At 37.3% G+C, this 13,708-nt stretch overlaps 1 protein-coding gene across 12 annotated transcripts in view; it reads left to right on the top strand.

The window, feature by feature from the left end:
* The window catches only part of ppfia2 (PTPRF interacting protein alpha 2), a 956,251-nt gene that overhangs the window by 525,558 nt on the left and 416,985 nt on the right, over nt 1–13,708 (top strand). The gene's annotated exons all lie outside the window — the stretch shown is intronic.

Here is a 13,708-nt window from a genome sequence, read left to right as displayed (position 1 = left end):
GTTCAAAAGAAGTTAATTAATAGCAAAAACAGATCACTAATTAAGAAAAGGGTTAGAATGAAAACCTGCAGCCACTGCAGGCCCTCCAGGACTGGAGTTGGGCACTCCTGTTCTAAGCAGTCAAGGCAAGATGTCAGTATAGAAGAGGGAGTTAGAAAAGCAACTATCAAAACCCAGGGAAAATGCCAAAACAGAGCAGTAAGTTCAGACACCAACAGTGCAACAAAATAAAGTACTATCCACAAAGTCATAGTTTTAGATAATATCTCCAAATTAAGACATCCGTAAACCTGCACTGCCATCTTAAATAATCATTAAGCTGAGATGTGACAAGTCTGGATTTTGATGATCATGTGGTAGCAACCAGCTCTGTAGCTATACATAACATGATTGTTCTTGTGCAAACTGAACATAACACAGCAGTGTTTATGAGGAAAATCCATACTAAAAGAGTGGTAGGATGAAGTCACGAATATAGCATCATTAGTATAACAATAACAAAATGATTTTCAACCAAACATATCTAGAACAATTTAATGATGATTTATGACACTGTCAGATATATATCTAACTTACTATCGTGTATAAAGCTTGTCATGTGCAAAGCTGTTTGCCTGCTTGGTTGAAATGCTTTAATCTTGGGATATGATATTCTTAAGTGTGTTTTCATAATCTGTCTTTGTAAAGATAATTATAGCAAAAATAATAACATTTTGAAACCCATTTAATCAGAGTACACGAGTGTGAAGCCTATCCTGGAAGCCCTAGGCAGTGTGCCAGACCCACTCCCATGCACAGCCACACTCATGCTTACACAAGAGCAGTTTGGATCTGCCAGTTTACCTAAGCTACTTGTCTTAGAATGTGGAAGAACAAGCACCTGTACCTGGAGGAAAATCCACACAGCCATGAGGTGAAAGTGCAAAGTCCACACGGTCAGTGACTGGATGGAGGGATTCAAACGTTGTAGCTGTGTGGGAATAGCAGAAACCACTGCACCAGGATGCCAGCCAGATGTGACAAACATCTTTGTTTGAATGGGCAATATTTGTAGCTGTGGATTAATTTTTTTATAAGCCTTATTTTAAGACTTACTTTAGATTGATTTAAATCAGAAGTGCTTCCAATGGGCTATGCCCCAGCATTGGAAGTACTCCTGAGTCTAAAATAAAAGAAGCCACTTGTCCTCATCCAGCCAAGTTGGACTCACGTGGAAGAAGGACAAAGCTTGGCTGGGAGGAGCGGAGGTGGAAAAAAGAAAGTTAGAAAGAGAGAAAGATTTATTTGTATTTTTTGGTGAAAGCCTATATTAGAAAGGTATTCTTATAATATATCATTTGTTTGCACCCAGAACTTGTGTTGTTGTGGCTGTATTGATGGTTTGGGGTGCTGAAATGCCCCCTACTGTTCACAAGGGTTAGTAAATTCTAGTTGCTGACTAATTGAGTACATAATAGTTAATTTATAAGCTGTGTTAATATCTGCTTTAATGACAGAGGCAGGCTTTTAGTATCTCAAATAACTATTAATCATAATTAAGAGTATTTCAGAATATCATTCCAGACCAATAAAAGTTCTGAAATTTGACATGGTCAATGCCCCTTATAATTTTGCTTGCTTTACGCAAACTTGACACACAGGCTATATCTTTTGAAGCTGATTTTCTTTTTTTTCCCAAACCTCTGTAAATACTTTGCTCTACAAAAGTAAATTCAGCATTATGACTTTTACTCTGTACAACTGTTTCATGGAGTTCAAGCAGGATATAATGGGAGCATTTTAGAACTGCCTGGAAACATTTAGGGAGATAAGTTAGCTGTTGGATAATCAAGTAAGCTTGATGGGCTTAATGGCCTCATTCACTACAGAAATGTATTATGTTTTCTTACTGTGAAACCCCAAATCCACCTAAAGACCATTCTGAAGGTGATATTTTGTAAATAGATAAACCTTTTTCCTTTCTTTATAATTATCCTTCCTTTTCTATTGGATGTGTTGTTGATTTTCCTGTCTACACATGCATCTGTGCTGTAATGCTCCAAATTTTGTGTTACTTCTTTCAGTAGCTTGTGAAACTGTTTGAGAAGGTGATATGTAATTGTAGGAGAAGTAGTAGTAGCATCGTTACGATTAAAACATGGCAATGAAAGGTATAATTAATGTGATTTACAATACAATAATAGAATTTACGCATGAAAAACATTTAATTATAGATAGATAGATAGATAGATAGATAGATAGATAGATAGATAGATAGATAGATAGATAGATAGATAGATAGCCTGCACATGCAGTTTTTGACACCCCAGTCCCTTGTAGTTAGTTTGCTTCCGCTCTTCAGAGTCTTCTTTCACGGTGTGCCTCTTTTAATTTCCTGACCATTTCTGTTGTTTCGTTTGTAGGTCAAAATTTAGAAATACTGTAGCACTATCTTAATTAAAAAGAAAGCCTACTTAAAATTATGCTGACGCATGCATTAATAGAAAAATGGCTTTATTGTGCATACCCCATGCCTTGCAATGCTTCACTGCTAGACTCTGTGTTGATCTGCTTGAATTAGGGTGAGGTAAAGGACACTGAAGTTTCAAATTAAGATGATATTCAGTATGAGAGTGTGCGGGCTTCCATAAATTATATGTTGTACACTATTTGGTGCATTAAGGTCCCTTTAGTCTTTCATTTCTCCTGCCGTATGTATAAGAAAAACATATCTTCATACTGTAGCAGAATTATTCATGAGATAAACAAGGAAGCCTCCTAATGGAAAGATTTCTTCCTAAGTCTATTTCTTTTCTCATGTAAATTATTCCTTATGAAAAGAATTATAATAATAAATTGATTTACTCCTTTTATTCTTTGTAACTAGACGGACATGGTAACCACAATTTATTAATTTGAATTAAACACCAGTGCATATGTTGTTACATTTTATCATCTCTTGCTTTGGAAATGTTATTTGCTGAGTTTTAGGCCTACGCTATTTTAGTGTTCGGTGAAATGGGGGTTGTCTAACATACCCTGGGCTCTAACTACTGCTGGATCACCATTGGTGTGGCATTTCCTTGTGCACTCTTTCCCCCTCTTTCTTCTTTAACAAACTTAATTCGAGCATGTCAGGCTGATTGGGGAAATGGCCCCATGTGAGGTTTGTTTCGTAAAATAGACTGGTGCTCTGTCCATGGTGGGGTTCTGCCTCGACCAATTACTCTGGCTATATGTAACTCTGAACTGAATAAAAGATAGAAAATATAGGCCTAGAACTTCTGAAACTCTCTGTATGTACTGCATTTGAAAGGGTAGCACCATGATTTGTGAAACAATTAAAGTTACAAAACAAAATAAGCTTATGACGAAAATGTGCTTCACAAAGGACAGCTGATTCTGGAACACTGTTACTACTGTGTTTCCCCAAAAATAAGACCGGGTCTTATATTAATTTTTGCTCCAAAAGATGCAGTAGAGCTTATTTTCAGAGGATATCTTCTATTTATTCATGTACAACAATATACATTTGTCCAAATACAGTCATGTCATCTTCTTCTGAAATATCGTCATAACTCTCCACATTCAAACCCTGAATTCCAGCCTGTTCTTGCTACTCCAGCCGCTTTGCGGATCCCTTACGTGATTGATCTGCGTGCTTCGATGTTTGATGAATGGTTCGATGTGGTGAAGCAAAATGCTGACATACAAATGTATTCATGTTGCCTTTATATTCAAGAATCGCATATTTGCCAAAGTAATGACACAATACATTGCAAAAGTCTCACATACCATCTTCTGTGCTGTCTTTTTTTTATACCTTTACAATACCATCAGAATGTACAACGGGGTATTTCAGCCACAGAGAAAAAAAAATAAGGACATAATGAAAATACTCGAAATGTCCACTTTAATCGTAGTTTACTTTGTCATTGAAGTAGACTGTTGTAAACGTCATCTTAAAACCGACCCAGTTGTTAATCACAACGCGCTTCTGGGTCTTCCTCCTGACCTGACAGCAGCGGCAAGCAGCAATCAATCGCCACACAGAATGCATTAAATTTATAATATTCTAGCTCTCTGCACATTTAGAATTCTTAAATTATACTATACTTGATATCACTTTCATGATGAAATGCATTAAAATATGTATGTTACATTTACAGATAAATTGTTAACTTTGTTTAAATAATGAATGCTGTTAATAGTTACACATATGGGGTGGCACGGTGGCAGAGCAGTAGAACTGCTGCTGCCTCGTAGGGAATCGTGTCGCTTGTGATCCCTACTTGGAGTTTGCATGTTTTTCTGGTGGGTTTCCCCAGTGTGCTCAGTTTTCCATCCAAAGACATGAAGGTTTGGGGATTTGATGAAACTACAATGACGCCAGTGTATGTGTGTGCTTGTGTTCACCTTGCGATGAGCTGATGCCCCGTCCAGGGATTTTGTTTCTGTCTTGCGCTGATGCTGCTGGAATTGGCGCATCCCTGAATTGATGGATGTAATCATTAAACATCCTTTTCAGAGATATTGTGGCAAGGTGTCTTCGGAATTTAATGGATGTTTCAGGCACACTCGTCACATCGCATGAAGTATAAACCTGGCCTTAGGCGCCTTACTTTTCAGCTGACGATCTTGACTAGGGCTTATTTTTGAGGTAGGGCTTATATTACAGAGCAGCCTGAAAATCATGCTAGGGCTTATTTTCGGAGTAGGTCTTATTTTCGGGGAAACTCGGTAATAAAATATCAATCTTACCTACCTTCCTTACCTTCCCAGACATTTAAGTTTTATATCCAATGTAATCAGTAAATGGTTGCTTATGCTGTAGTGTCTGTCTTTTTAGATTAACAAAGTTTTATTGTAGGTTTCCAGGTTGCCTGTCTTGGAGTTTGTAGCTCATTTTTGCCTTAATTATGAGTTTGGGGTGTGCTTCAGGGAAATTATTATTATATTAAGCCTTAAGCATTGTTTGAGCTTTTGGTCTTCCAATGCGTATGTCATCTCCATTGTGGTTTCATTGCTAGATCAACATTCAGACACCTGAAGGAAGTTCTGAAATTAACTCAAGGGATGATAAACACACCAAAGTAATCGATAACCACAAGGGCTATAATAAACTAAGGCTTAAAAATTATTGATTGAGACAATTGAGTAAAAAACAAATAAATGTGTAATGTGTACTTGAGGGTAACGCTGTTGAATTTATGTCTTGACTTCTTTCCAAAGTGTTCACATGCTTCTTACTCTTGACCATGTAAGGCCATACTCTACTCTTGCCCCTGCCTTTATTTATTTTTATTTTTTTTTGTTACTTAACAGCTTTAATAATTACATGTTCTCATAATAATCTGTGCTAGTAAATTTAAACACACCAATCACATGTGCCTTATTTTTATTGTTGAGTCTTTTATATGCTCATTCTGTTGTCCTCATACATTTTTGATTTTTGAACCCCTTTTTTGGCTCTGCTCTAGTATTTATTCTGAGGAATTGGCTACAACCTAACCTTTGTGCAATATTTCCATTATTTCATCACCCATCCAGATTAAATTAGTTCCTATCCTGGCAGCATCACATATAGAGCAAGAAGCAACCCTGGATGAGACAATAGTCCACCACAGGGCACACTCATAAAGACACAGAATCAGTACCAATGGGCCTACATAGAATGTACAAACTGTCCTCAAACAGTGGCGTAAGTGTTATTTGCAATTTTTAGTCATTCCTGGAGGAGGGAAAATGTTTCGTTTTGGTTGCTCAGTCAAACAAGATTGAGGTAGGAAGTACTGGGCAAGAGAGGTTGGGACAAATGAGGATACTGGGGAGGAATGCTGATAGTCACCTTCAAAGATGGGAAGTATTGATAAGAATGCAAGATATAATTTTCTAAGCGGTTAATGGGGGCGCCTGTCTACCATTTGTGGTAGTTAAAATCAAGGTGCTTCAAAATGGTGGGGGTCTGAGAAGCAGATTTTAAGGGAATGCAAGTGAGAGATGAAGTGCCAGGCAAGAGAGGCTGAGACTCATGAGGGAACAGTGAGAGTATGTGTAAGACAAGAGGTATTCTTAAATTTATTTCATTACCTGCCTTTAAAAAGTAATGTAACTAATATTAAAGACAACATCTGAGATATATATAAGAAATGTATATCATGCCATATAATGCTATATAATCCATTAGTTCTCATATAATGATTTAACCAATACTGACAAAGTATAACACTTAATACAAGTTACAAGACTATTAAGGAGAAACTCCTATGACCTTCTTATAATTAGCCAAATAATTCTTAAACTTTCACAGCTAGTGTCCAGCTCGGTGATGCCAAAATTCAAAGCAAGCACCACATGAAGAGCTGATTATTTATCAACTGGTTCATTAAGTTGAAGTCTTGATCATTGTGAGGCTGTTAGTCGTTTGACTTTGTTTTGTTGGGCTGTCGCCTTTTAATCCACTTTTAAAATAAGCACTGTAGCTTTGTTTACCTCAGTAATTAAAATAATAGTAATCAATTAGGGCATTCCAATCTCTTTTTATTTTGCTCATGTTCTGAAATAGCGGCTGTAATCTTGACTTTCTCTCCTCACCATCTGCACAGCACAGCAGGACCTATTGCCATAGCAAGGCTGAGCATGAAGAGGGTCCTTGTAGAAGAGCATGGGGGTTCAATAACATGTGCTGAAGTCGGCTTAAAATGAAAAGGACTATCATTTAATGTTGTGTTATGTCAGAAAAGCTTATCAAAATTAGCTCAGAAAAAATGAAGTTTGAAAAGATTTTCTTCATGACAGTTTAATGCTGGATTGTATAGCTGAGAAAAAGGAGTATTTTGTAAAGGAGTTACTAAAATACTGAATGTCATGGCACCATCACTAAGATAGATAGATAGATAGATAGATAGATAGATAGATAGATAGATAGATAGATAGATAGATAGATAGATAGATAGATAGATAGATAGATAGATAGATAGATAGGGGAAACAATCTTCCCACCCAATCTGAACATGCTTTTTCCATTACACAGTCTGGAGCTTATCTCCACAGCATCTGGCACAAGAGCTAAACTAAACTGTTGGGGAGCCAGTCCATCTCAGGGCATCATCACTAACATGCACACCTTCAGTCAGGTCATATTTACTGCTGCCAGTTAAATTAGCTTGCATTTTATGGGAATGTAATAGGAAAATCCAAAAGGATAATGTATAAACCCCACACAAATAGTAACATGGCCAAACTTTGAACCCAGCACTCTGTAGGCAACAGTGTTAAGTTTCAAAGACATGTATAAGAAAGATTTCATTAAAATGTGCTGCTCAGTACCACATTTTATTTGTAATTTTCCTTTGTAGGAAATCACTCTAAGATGTCTAGGAAAGTTGAGAAAAAGCTGAGGAAGTGAAGGCACATGACAGATTAAGAAAAATAAGTGAACACATTCACTACTAACTGGCAGGCCAGTCAAAGCATCTTTCTGGGTCTAAAACCTGCATTGTTTTGCATATGTGGCCAACTGGACCTAGCATATCAGTGTTATTTTTGATGAAGTGTAGCCAGCTTAGTGATGCATGCAGGTGCATCTTTTGAAAGGCTGATCTGATTTTCAGGACATCTCAGAGAAAGTATACTTTCTATATAGTGCTAGTGCTTTATGAAACCACTTTATCCATATTTCCTATTACTGCACCTACCTGAAGTGAATTTTAAAGTGAAACATAAGAACCTCTTATGGCTGTTACTTTGACTTAGGAATTCTAGGAGCAGCTATGCTTTCCCTCACAAACCAATTTCAGCTGCCTAATGTGTGTCAAGCTTGTTTATCCATCTAAAAACATATTTTATGTATGACGGCAGGTGCAAAAAAATTCTGAGCTCTTAAAATAATAGAGGATGTATTGTGAAGAAGAAAAGGATGCCACTTAATATAGCAGTTTAACATGCTTGTTTCCTTCTGTGAGTGATAACACAGTTCTCTCACCACATTTAAAGATGTTGGTTAGGGTTAGTTGGGAAGCTGTGTGTATACTGAATGTGACAACTGTAGCTTGCATGCCCACAGACACTTAGCACTCTCCTGGCTTATTTGCACAGGGTATTTTATTTAGAGTTAGTTAAACCTCAAGTCCATTGTTATGTAGGCCCTACCTTCCTTCCCATTATACTTTGGCTAGATATGTTCAGCCATGGAAGGAGTCCCACCTTACCGACATCAAGGCAGTATATTGGTAGTATGGTTGAGTAGTACAATAAACAGAAAATACTCCAAGGTTCCTGTTCAAGGACAGACATACCGGTCTGCTGAGGCATGTCGTTCAGGATGCCCTGTTGTGAGCAGTTCTAAAGAGTGAGTGAGTGAGTGGCACCACACATTGAGGCTTGATAATTATGTGGCATGTGTAGTATTCCTTTTAAGAAGTGATTACATTTTCCAACGTTGAAGCCAACATAAAGACTTTTTCCATGCTTTAAAACTCTTCCTCACTGCTGAAGAAAATGCTTTAGACGTTGGTTATTCCAATACCCTTTTTCCTTTGTGGAGTTTCTAATTTTAAAGTATGTATACTTTTGTAACTGCTAATACAGTATCTTTTTTGACACAAATGGCAGGATGCTATTCAATCCATCAAGTTCCTTTAATTAATTATATCTAAGTTGCCCTGATATTTCATTCATCTGGATTTTAAAAGCCATCAAAGTGTGGGATTTAACTACACAATTCACTACATTGTTTCAAAAGTGCTCCCTGAATGCACATCCCTTTAGTGTTCACTTGAGAATATGTTGTAGTATTTATCTGGATGTAAGCCCAGTGGTGCAGCTTCTTCACATGTCTAGCGTCGTAAGTTCAAATCCTGCACTCCGATGTTGTGCTTGAAGAGTTTGTACCTTCTCCTTGTGTCTATGGAATTTTTCCTTGAGATATGTTGGTATTTCACTCTGACATCACAAAGAAGTGCAAGTGAGGTTACTTGAAGATTTCAAATTCGGAGGTTTGCATGTGAGTGAGCCCAGCAATGGACTAACACCTTGTCCAGGGCACTTCCCTGTCTACTGTAGTGTTGAATGTTACCAGGTAGGCTTAAGTAGGCTTGGGAATAGATGTGATGGATTTAGCTGGATGTAAATGTTATTTATTTTATTTAATTTTATTTTTGTATAGTGAACACTGCTGCAAGGGAATAACAGTTTCTGAAATATTTTTAAAATATGATACTTCCTGTATGGGAGATTTCACATTAGACTTTTGGTTTATAAGTTAACACCTAACCTAGTAGGGCTGCTTTCATGCTGTGAAGAAACAAAAAGGACATTGTCAAAAGAATGAGTCAAAGACATCATAAAGGTTTGGGGCATCCACCCGTATATTGTTTCAAGGTTGCAAAATAGATTTAAATTAGAACAGAGATGTTCACAGATCTGAATCCAAAACAGAACTGAGGACATGGTAACAAAGATAGCGTCTTTATTAGGCATCCAGGAAGTGACGTTGCCGGAAGTGACACTATTGGAGGCGTCCGAAACTGGAAGTGATGTCATCAGAGGCATCAGGAAAACAGAAGTGACATCATCAGAGGTGCCGGAAGTGGGCAGGATTTCCCGAAAAAGGAACTGAGAGAGACAGTCAGTGCACCCTGCTGTCCCCTGGTCTGGCGTAGAATTATCATTAATCATGCCCTTTAGATTCCTCCTACTCGCACGTGTGTGACAACATATAATATTATAAATATTCAATACAACTTTGTACATTTATTTTCTAGGTCCAATGTGAACGTGATAGATTCACAGAAGATTAGATGTTGGAGAGAAAGGTCAAGGTTATGTCAATGTCCAGTCACAATATTTATAAGCCACCTCAAGACATGGGTAAAGGAAGAGTACCATTCTGTACTTTGAAATGTAGAAAGGCAGCATAGAAATTAAAAAGAGCAGAGTTTCACGTTAATAATACTAAATGCAGTGTTGATCCAACAGCACATGGAATTCTTTAGTACTAGTGACCTATGTAAGAGCTATGAAATGCACAGATATTATTAAAGCATAGTGTGAAACCCAAGCAATAAGATTGTGAGGTGCTGTTTAGATTTCAGTATTTGCATAGGTGATTACAGGATTTACAGTAGAAATTGTATTACCTGAGTAACTAGTCGTAGTAATCAATCATTTCTAGTTTTACAGAGCTATTTTTTGTTTTTGCACAGGGTTTTGGTGTCAGAAAAGGAAATATCCATCTGGCCCACTATATTATTGACGGATGAGTTAGGCACACCATGCTTGTTAATAGATTGGCCTACTCCTGCACTATAAGATTAACAAACACACCCACAGAACCTGTTCACATCATGTGTTGTATGAGTTATTCCTGCACTTCCAATCACTCCCTAGTACTCCTCAAAGGGACTTACTATTTTTGGCACTAACAACATATGGGTATCCTTGAGACACATGGAGGCTCCTACACCTTTTGGTTATATGCCACTTACCAACCAGTGATATCTTACCACACTTATTCTTCTATTGAGATACCCCGCTCAGCCTTGATAACACTGCAGGGAGGAGCAAATGGCAATCTCCACTACTGTATACCAGATGTGCAAATATTTACTGTACTTTATCATTTTAGATATCAAAACAAATTCTAGAAGTTTAAAAGCATTGTGGTATTTATTAAACTATAATAATACCAGTAGAGGAAAATATAATAGAAAATGTTAATAGATAGCAAAGTCTGAATTTATATAGTCTTAGAAAGCGTACTGAAAATAAGCATTGACAAAAGTGGATGTTTTCCTGGGTAGCATTTTAAATTAAGCAAATCAGTATGACACATGAGTTGAATTCTTCAATGTCTAGATGAAATGGTCTTGCTTGCTTTCTGACACGTCTCAGTCTTTCCTGTCACTTCCTCTATCGTCGCTCTCTTGGTCCCTCGGAAGACACATTATTTATGTAAAATCATAAAATCAGAACATGTCACATTAAACAGGTATGATTAGCTAGCTATCCTGCTGATGGATGGCTCTACCTAAAAGCTTTGATCCTCATATATATATATATATATATTGTGCAATCTTTTGTTGTCTCCATTTTCTTTTACCATTGAGATGTAAAATACCATTAATTGCTTGGATAACGGGACATATGCAATAAAGTTATAAATTATTGGTCACAAGAGGCTAGAATGTACAACTGTTGATCAAAAGAAAGACTGAAGATGTATTAGAAAAGATTCTTTTGTTAGATGAGTTGCTTAAGGGTCCTGTAAAATAGTCAGGTCCTTATAGTTCACCATAGTTTGTTTGAGCAAAATTAAAAATTTAATATAAGCAGTCTGCAGTTTCAAAAACTGATGATATTGCCCTACAGGACACCCACTTAACCTCTTAAACCCTAAGCATGTTCTTTGTTGCAAGGATTATTTTTTCTTTGGTATTTGGTATACTTTATTTATTCCCAAGGGGAAATTGTCCTTTTGCGTGAATTTTGGAGGTCAGAGCATAGGGTCAGCCATTGCACAATGCCCCGTCACAATTTTAAGGTTAAGTTCCTTGCTCAATGGCCCAACGGAGTATGATCTTCTTGACAGCAATGGGATTTGAACTGGCAGCCTTCCACATACCAGCGTAGAGCCTTAGCCTCAGAGCCACCATTCTGCCTCAGAATCCCATCAGATTAAAATTTAGACAGGGAGCCAGGACACACGCACACATATGCCCACTGCCACTCATATGGGATATGCAGATATGATTTTAAAGTTATCAATCAACCAAATATTGCAGTGAAGAGTTTATTTACTTATTTAAGAAATTTGAAAAATGAAACATTAGGCTCACACTTAATCTAAATCCCATTGGATGAGTATGCAATTAATAATGGTCTGTGACCCGTTCAGTTCCAGATGATTAATATTTAATAAGTACATCTTTAAACAATGAAAGTTTGGTGCTTGATTACGTAGCCTGCAAAGCTGAATAATGTGTGAGGCTTGCAATGGGTTTGTAAATTGGATAACTTCATTCCCCAACTCTGTGATTGATATGTACAGATTCCTGATTATAAATCTGACAGTTCAGATAGTTTTCTGGGGCAGGATCTTAGGTTTTGAAGCTTTGGAGTAAATTTTAAGACTCAGGAAGAAATATGTGTTTGGGTGCACGACACAGAGTTTAGCTGTATTTCAAATGCTCTTATAATTGCCTGTGAGATGGCAGTTAATCATGGATTTCATTTCAGGCAGCGTGGTATCTGGCTGGTATTGCTTGTTCTAAAATAGTCCATATTTTATTGTAATAATTTCAGTAGCATGCAGTCACTTTAGCACTGGGATGGCACATTGACTGATGGCATGTTGAGATAATCTGAACTGTCTACTGCTAGAAGATTGCAGCATAGCATGTTTAATTGTATTTGGAATTTCTTGCATGAGTGTGTGAACTGTGATTATTATTTAGGTACCATGCACATCATTGCACATCATGGACATAATTATGAGTGATGCTTCTCATTTCTGGAATTGAAAACGATGAATTTTTAGTGCAAAATGTAGCAAACAGTTACCAGTTACTACAATATGTATTAACTTGTTACTTCTGACTATGCGTTTGGCTGGGACAGGAATGGGAAAACAAACATAGCAGAAATGTATCCAGGGTTCAGATTCCTGCCCTCACATGTCAAAACTGGGGCCATGTGGTCCAATGCCTAATTATGAGACACTGCGCACAAGTAGCTTTTGAAGGAGTGGCAGTTCATCACAGCACATTAGACATGCTTCAGTCTAACAAACATCCTTTTGCCATGATCAACGATTTTTTAGAAAGTAAGTTGATACTTACCTTTAATTTCACCCTTAAATATTACTGCCCACATGAAGGCTCCATTTTCTATACAGTCCTGGGGTCTCATTTATAAAACTTGGTATGGATATGAGTGTGAAAAACAAGAATATGCAAACACCAAAAAATCCTAAAACTTTTATAAATCACGTTCATAATGTAAATGTGCATACATGAATGCGCCTCGAACCCCACTAGGTTGGCACTCTGAAACAATCATATATCGATTATACTAATCAATCTCATATATGCATGATCATGATTCCGTAGACCTTCATTGGCTGGTGGAGCAGCCTTCTGCATGATACATTGAGATGCCACCATGTGCATCTATGGTGCACACACCACAGTATTGAAGTGCAGGGTGCGGTCATGTGATTGGGTAACCAATGGAATGACATGATTGCTGGGTTGACCCAAGCTCCCAGAGTCTTGACACTTGCCAGTCTCATCTTGGCATTGTAGCTGATTTGTGAGTTAATGGAAAGTCACTGCTTATTGTAGTGTGAGTGCTGTCAAATACCTCGATTATATTAGGAAAACCAAAAGGTTCATAGTAGCCTAAATCAGATCATATGCCAGCCATGATCATAACCCCAAAAAATAACTCTGACTGGTCACTAAAAGCTTGTTCTTTTATTTTATGGCCACTTGCATAATTTTCAAGCAGTGCCAAATAAGCCATGTTGTGTAAAACCAATAGACTGTAGTACATGAGATGTATTGCTTTCTGTACACAGAGAGTGAATCACAGTTGTGTTTTTACTACACTGGTTTTTAATCCTGAGAAGTGACAACAGATAGGCTATATTAACTAGCAGAAAAAATTAAAATGTTCTTCAGCGCAAATACACAGCATTGACCCTCTTAAAACAAAACTAAAATAGACA

Source organism: Polypterus senegalus, chromosome 8 (genome assembly GCF_016835505.1).
Source record: "Polypterus senegalus isolate Bchr_013 chromosome 8, ASM1683550v1, whole genome shotgun sequence".
NCBI lineage: Eukaryota > Metazoa > Chordata > Cladistia > Polypteriformes > Polypteridae > Polypterus > Polypterus senegalus.
The sequence above is the reverse complement of the archived record's forward strand: the minus strand, read 5'-3'. Positions and strand labels throughout refer to the sequence as shown.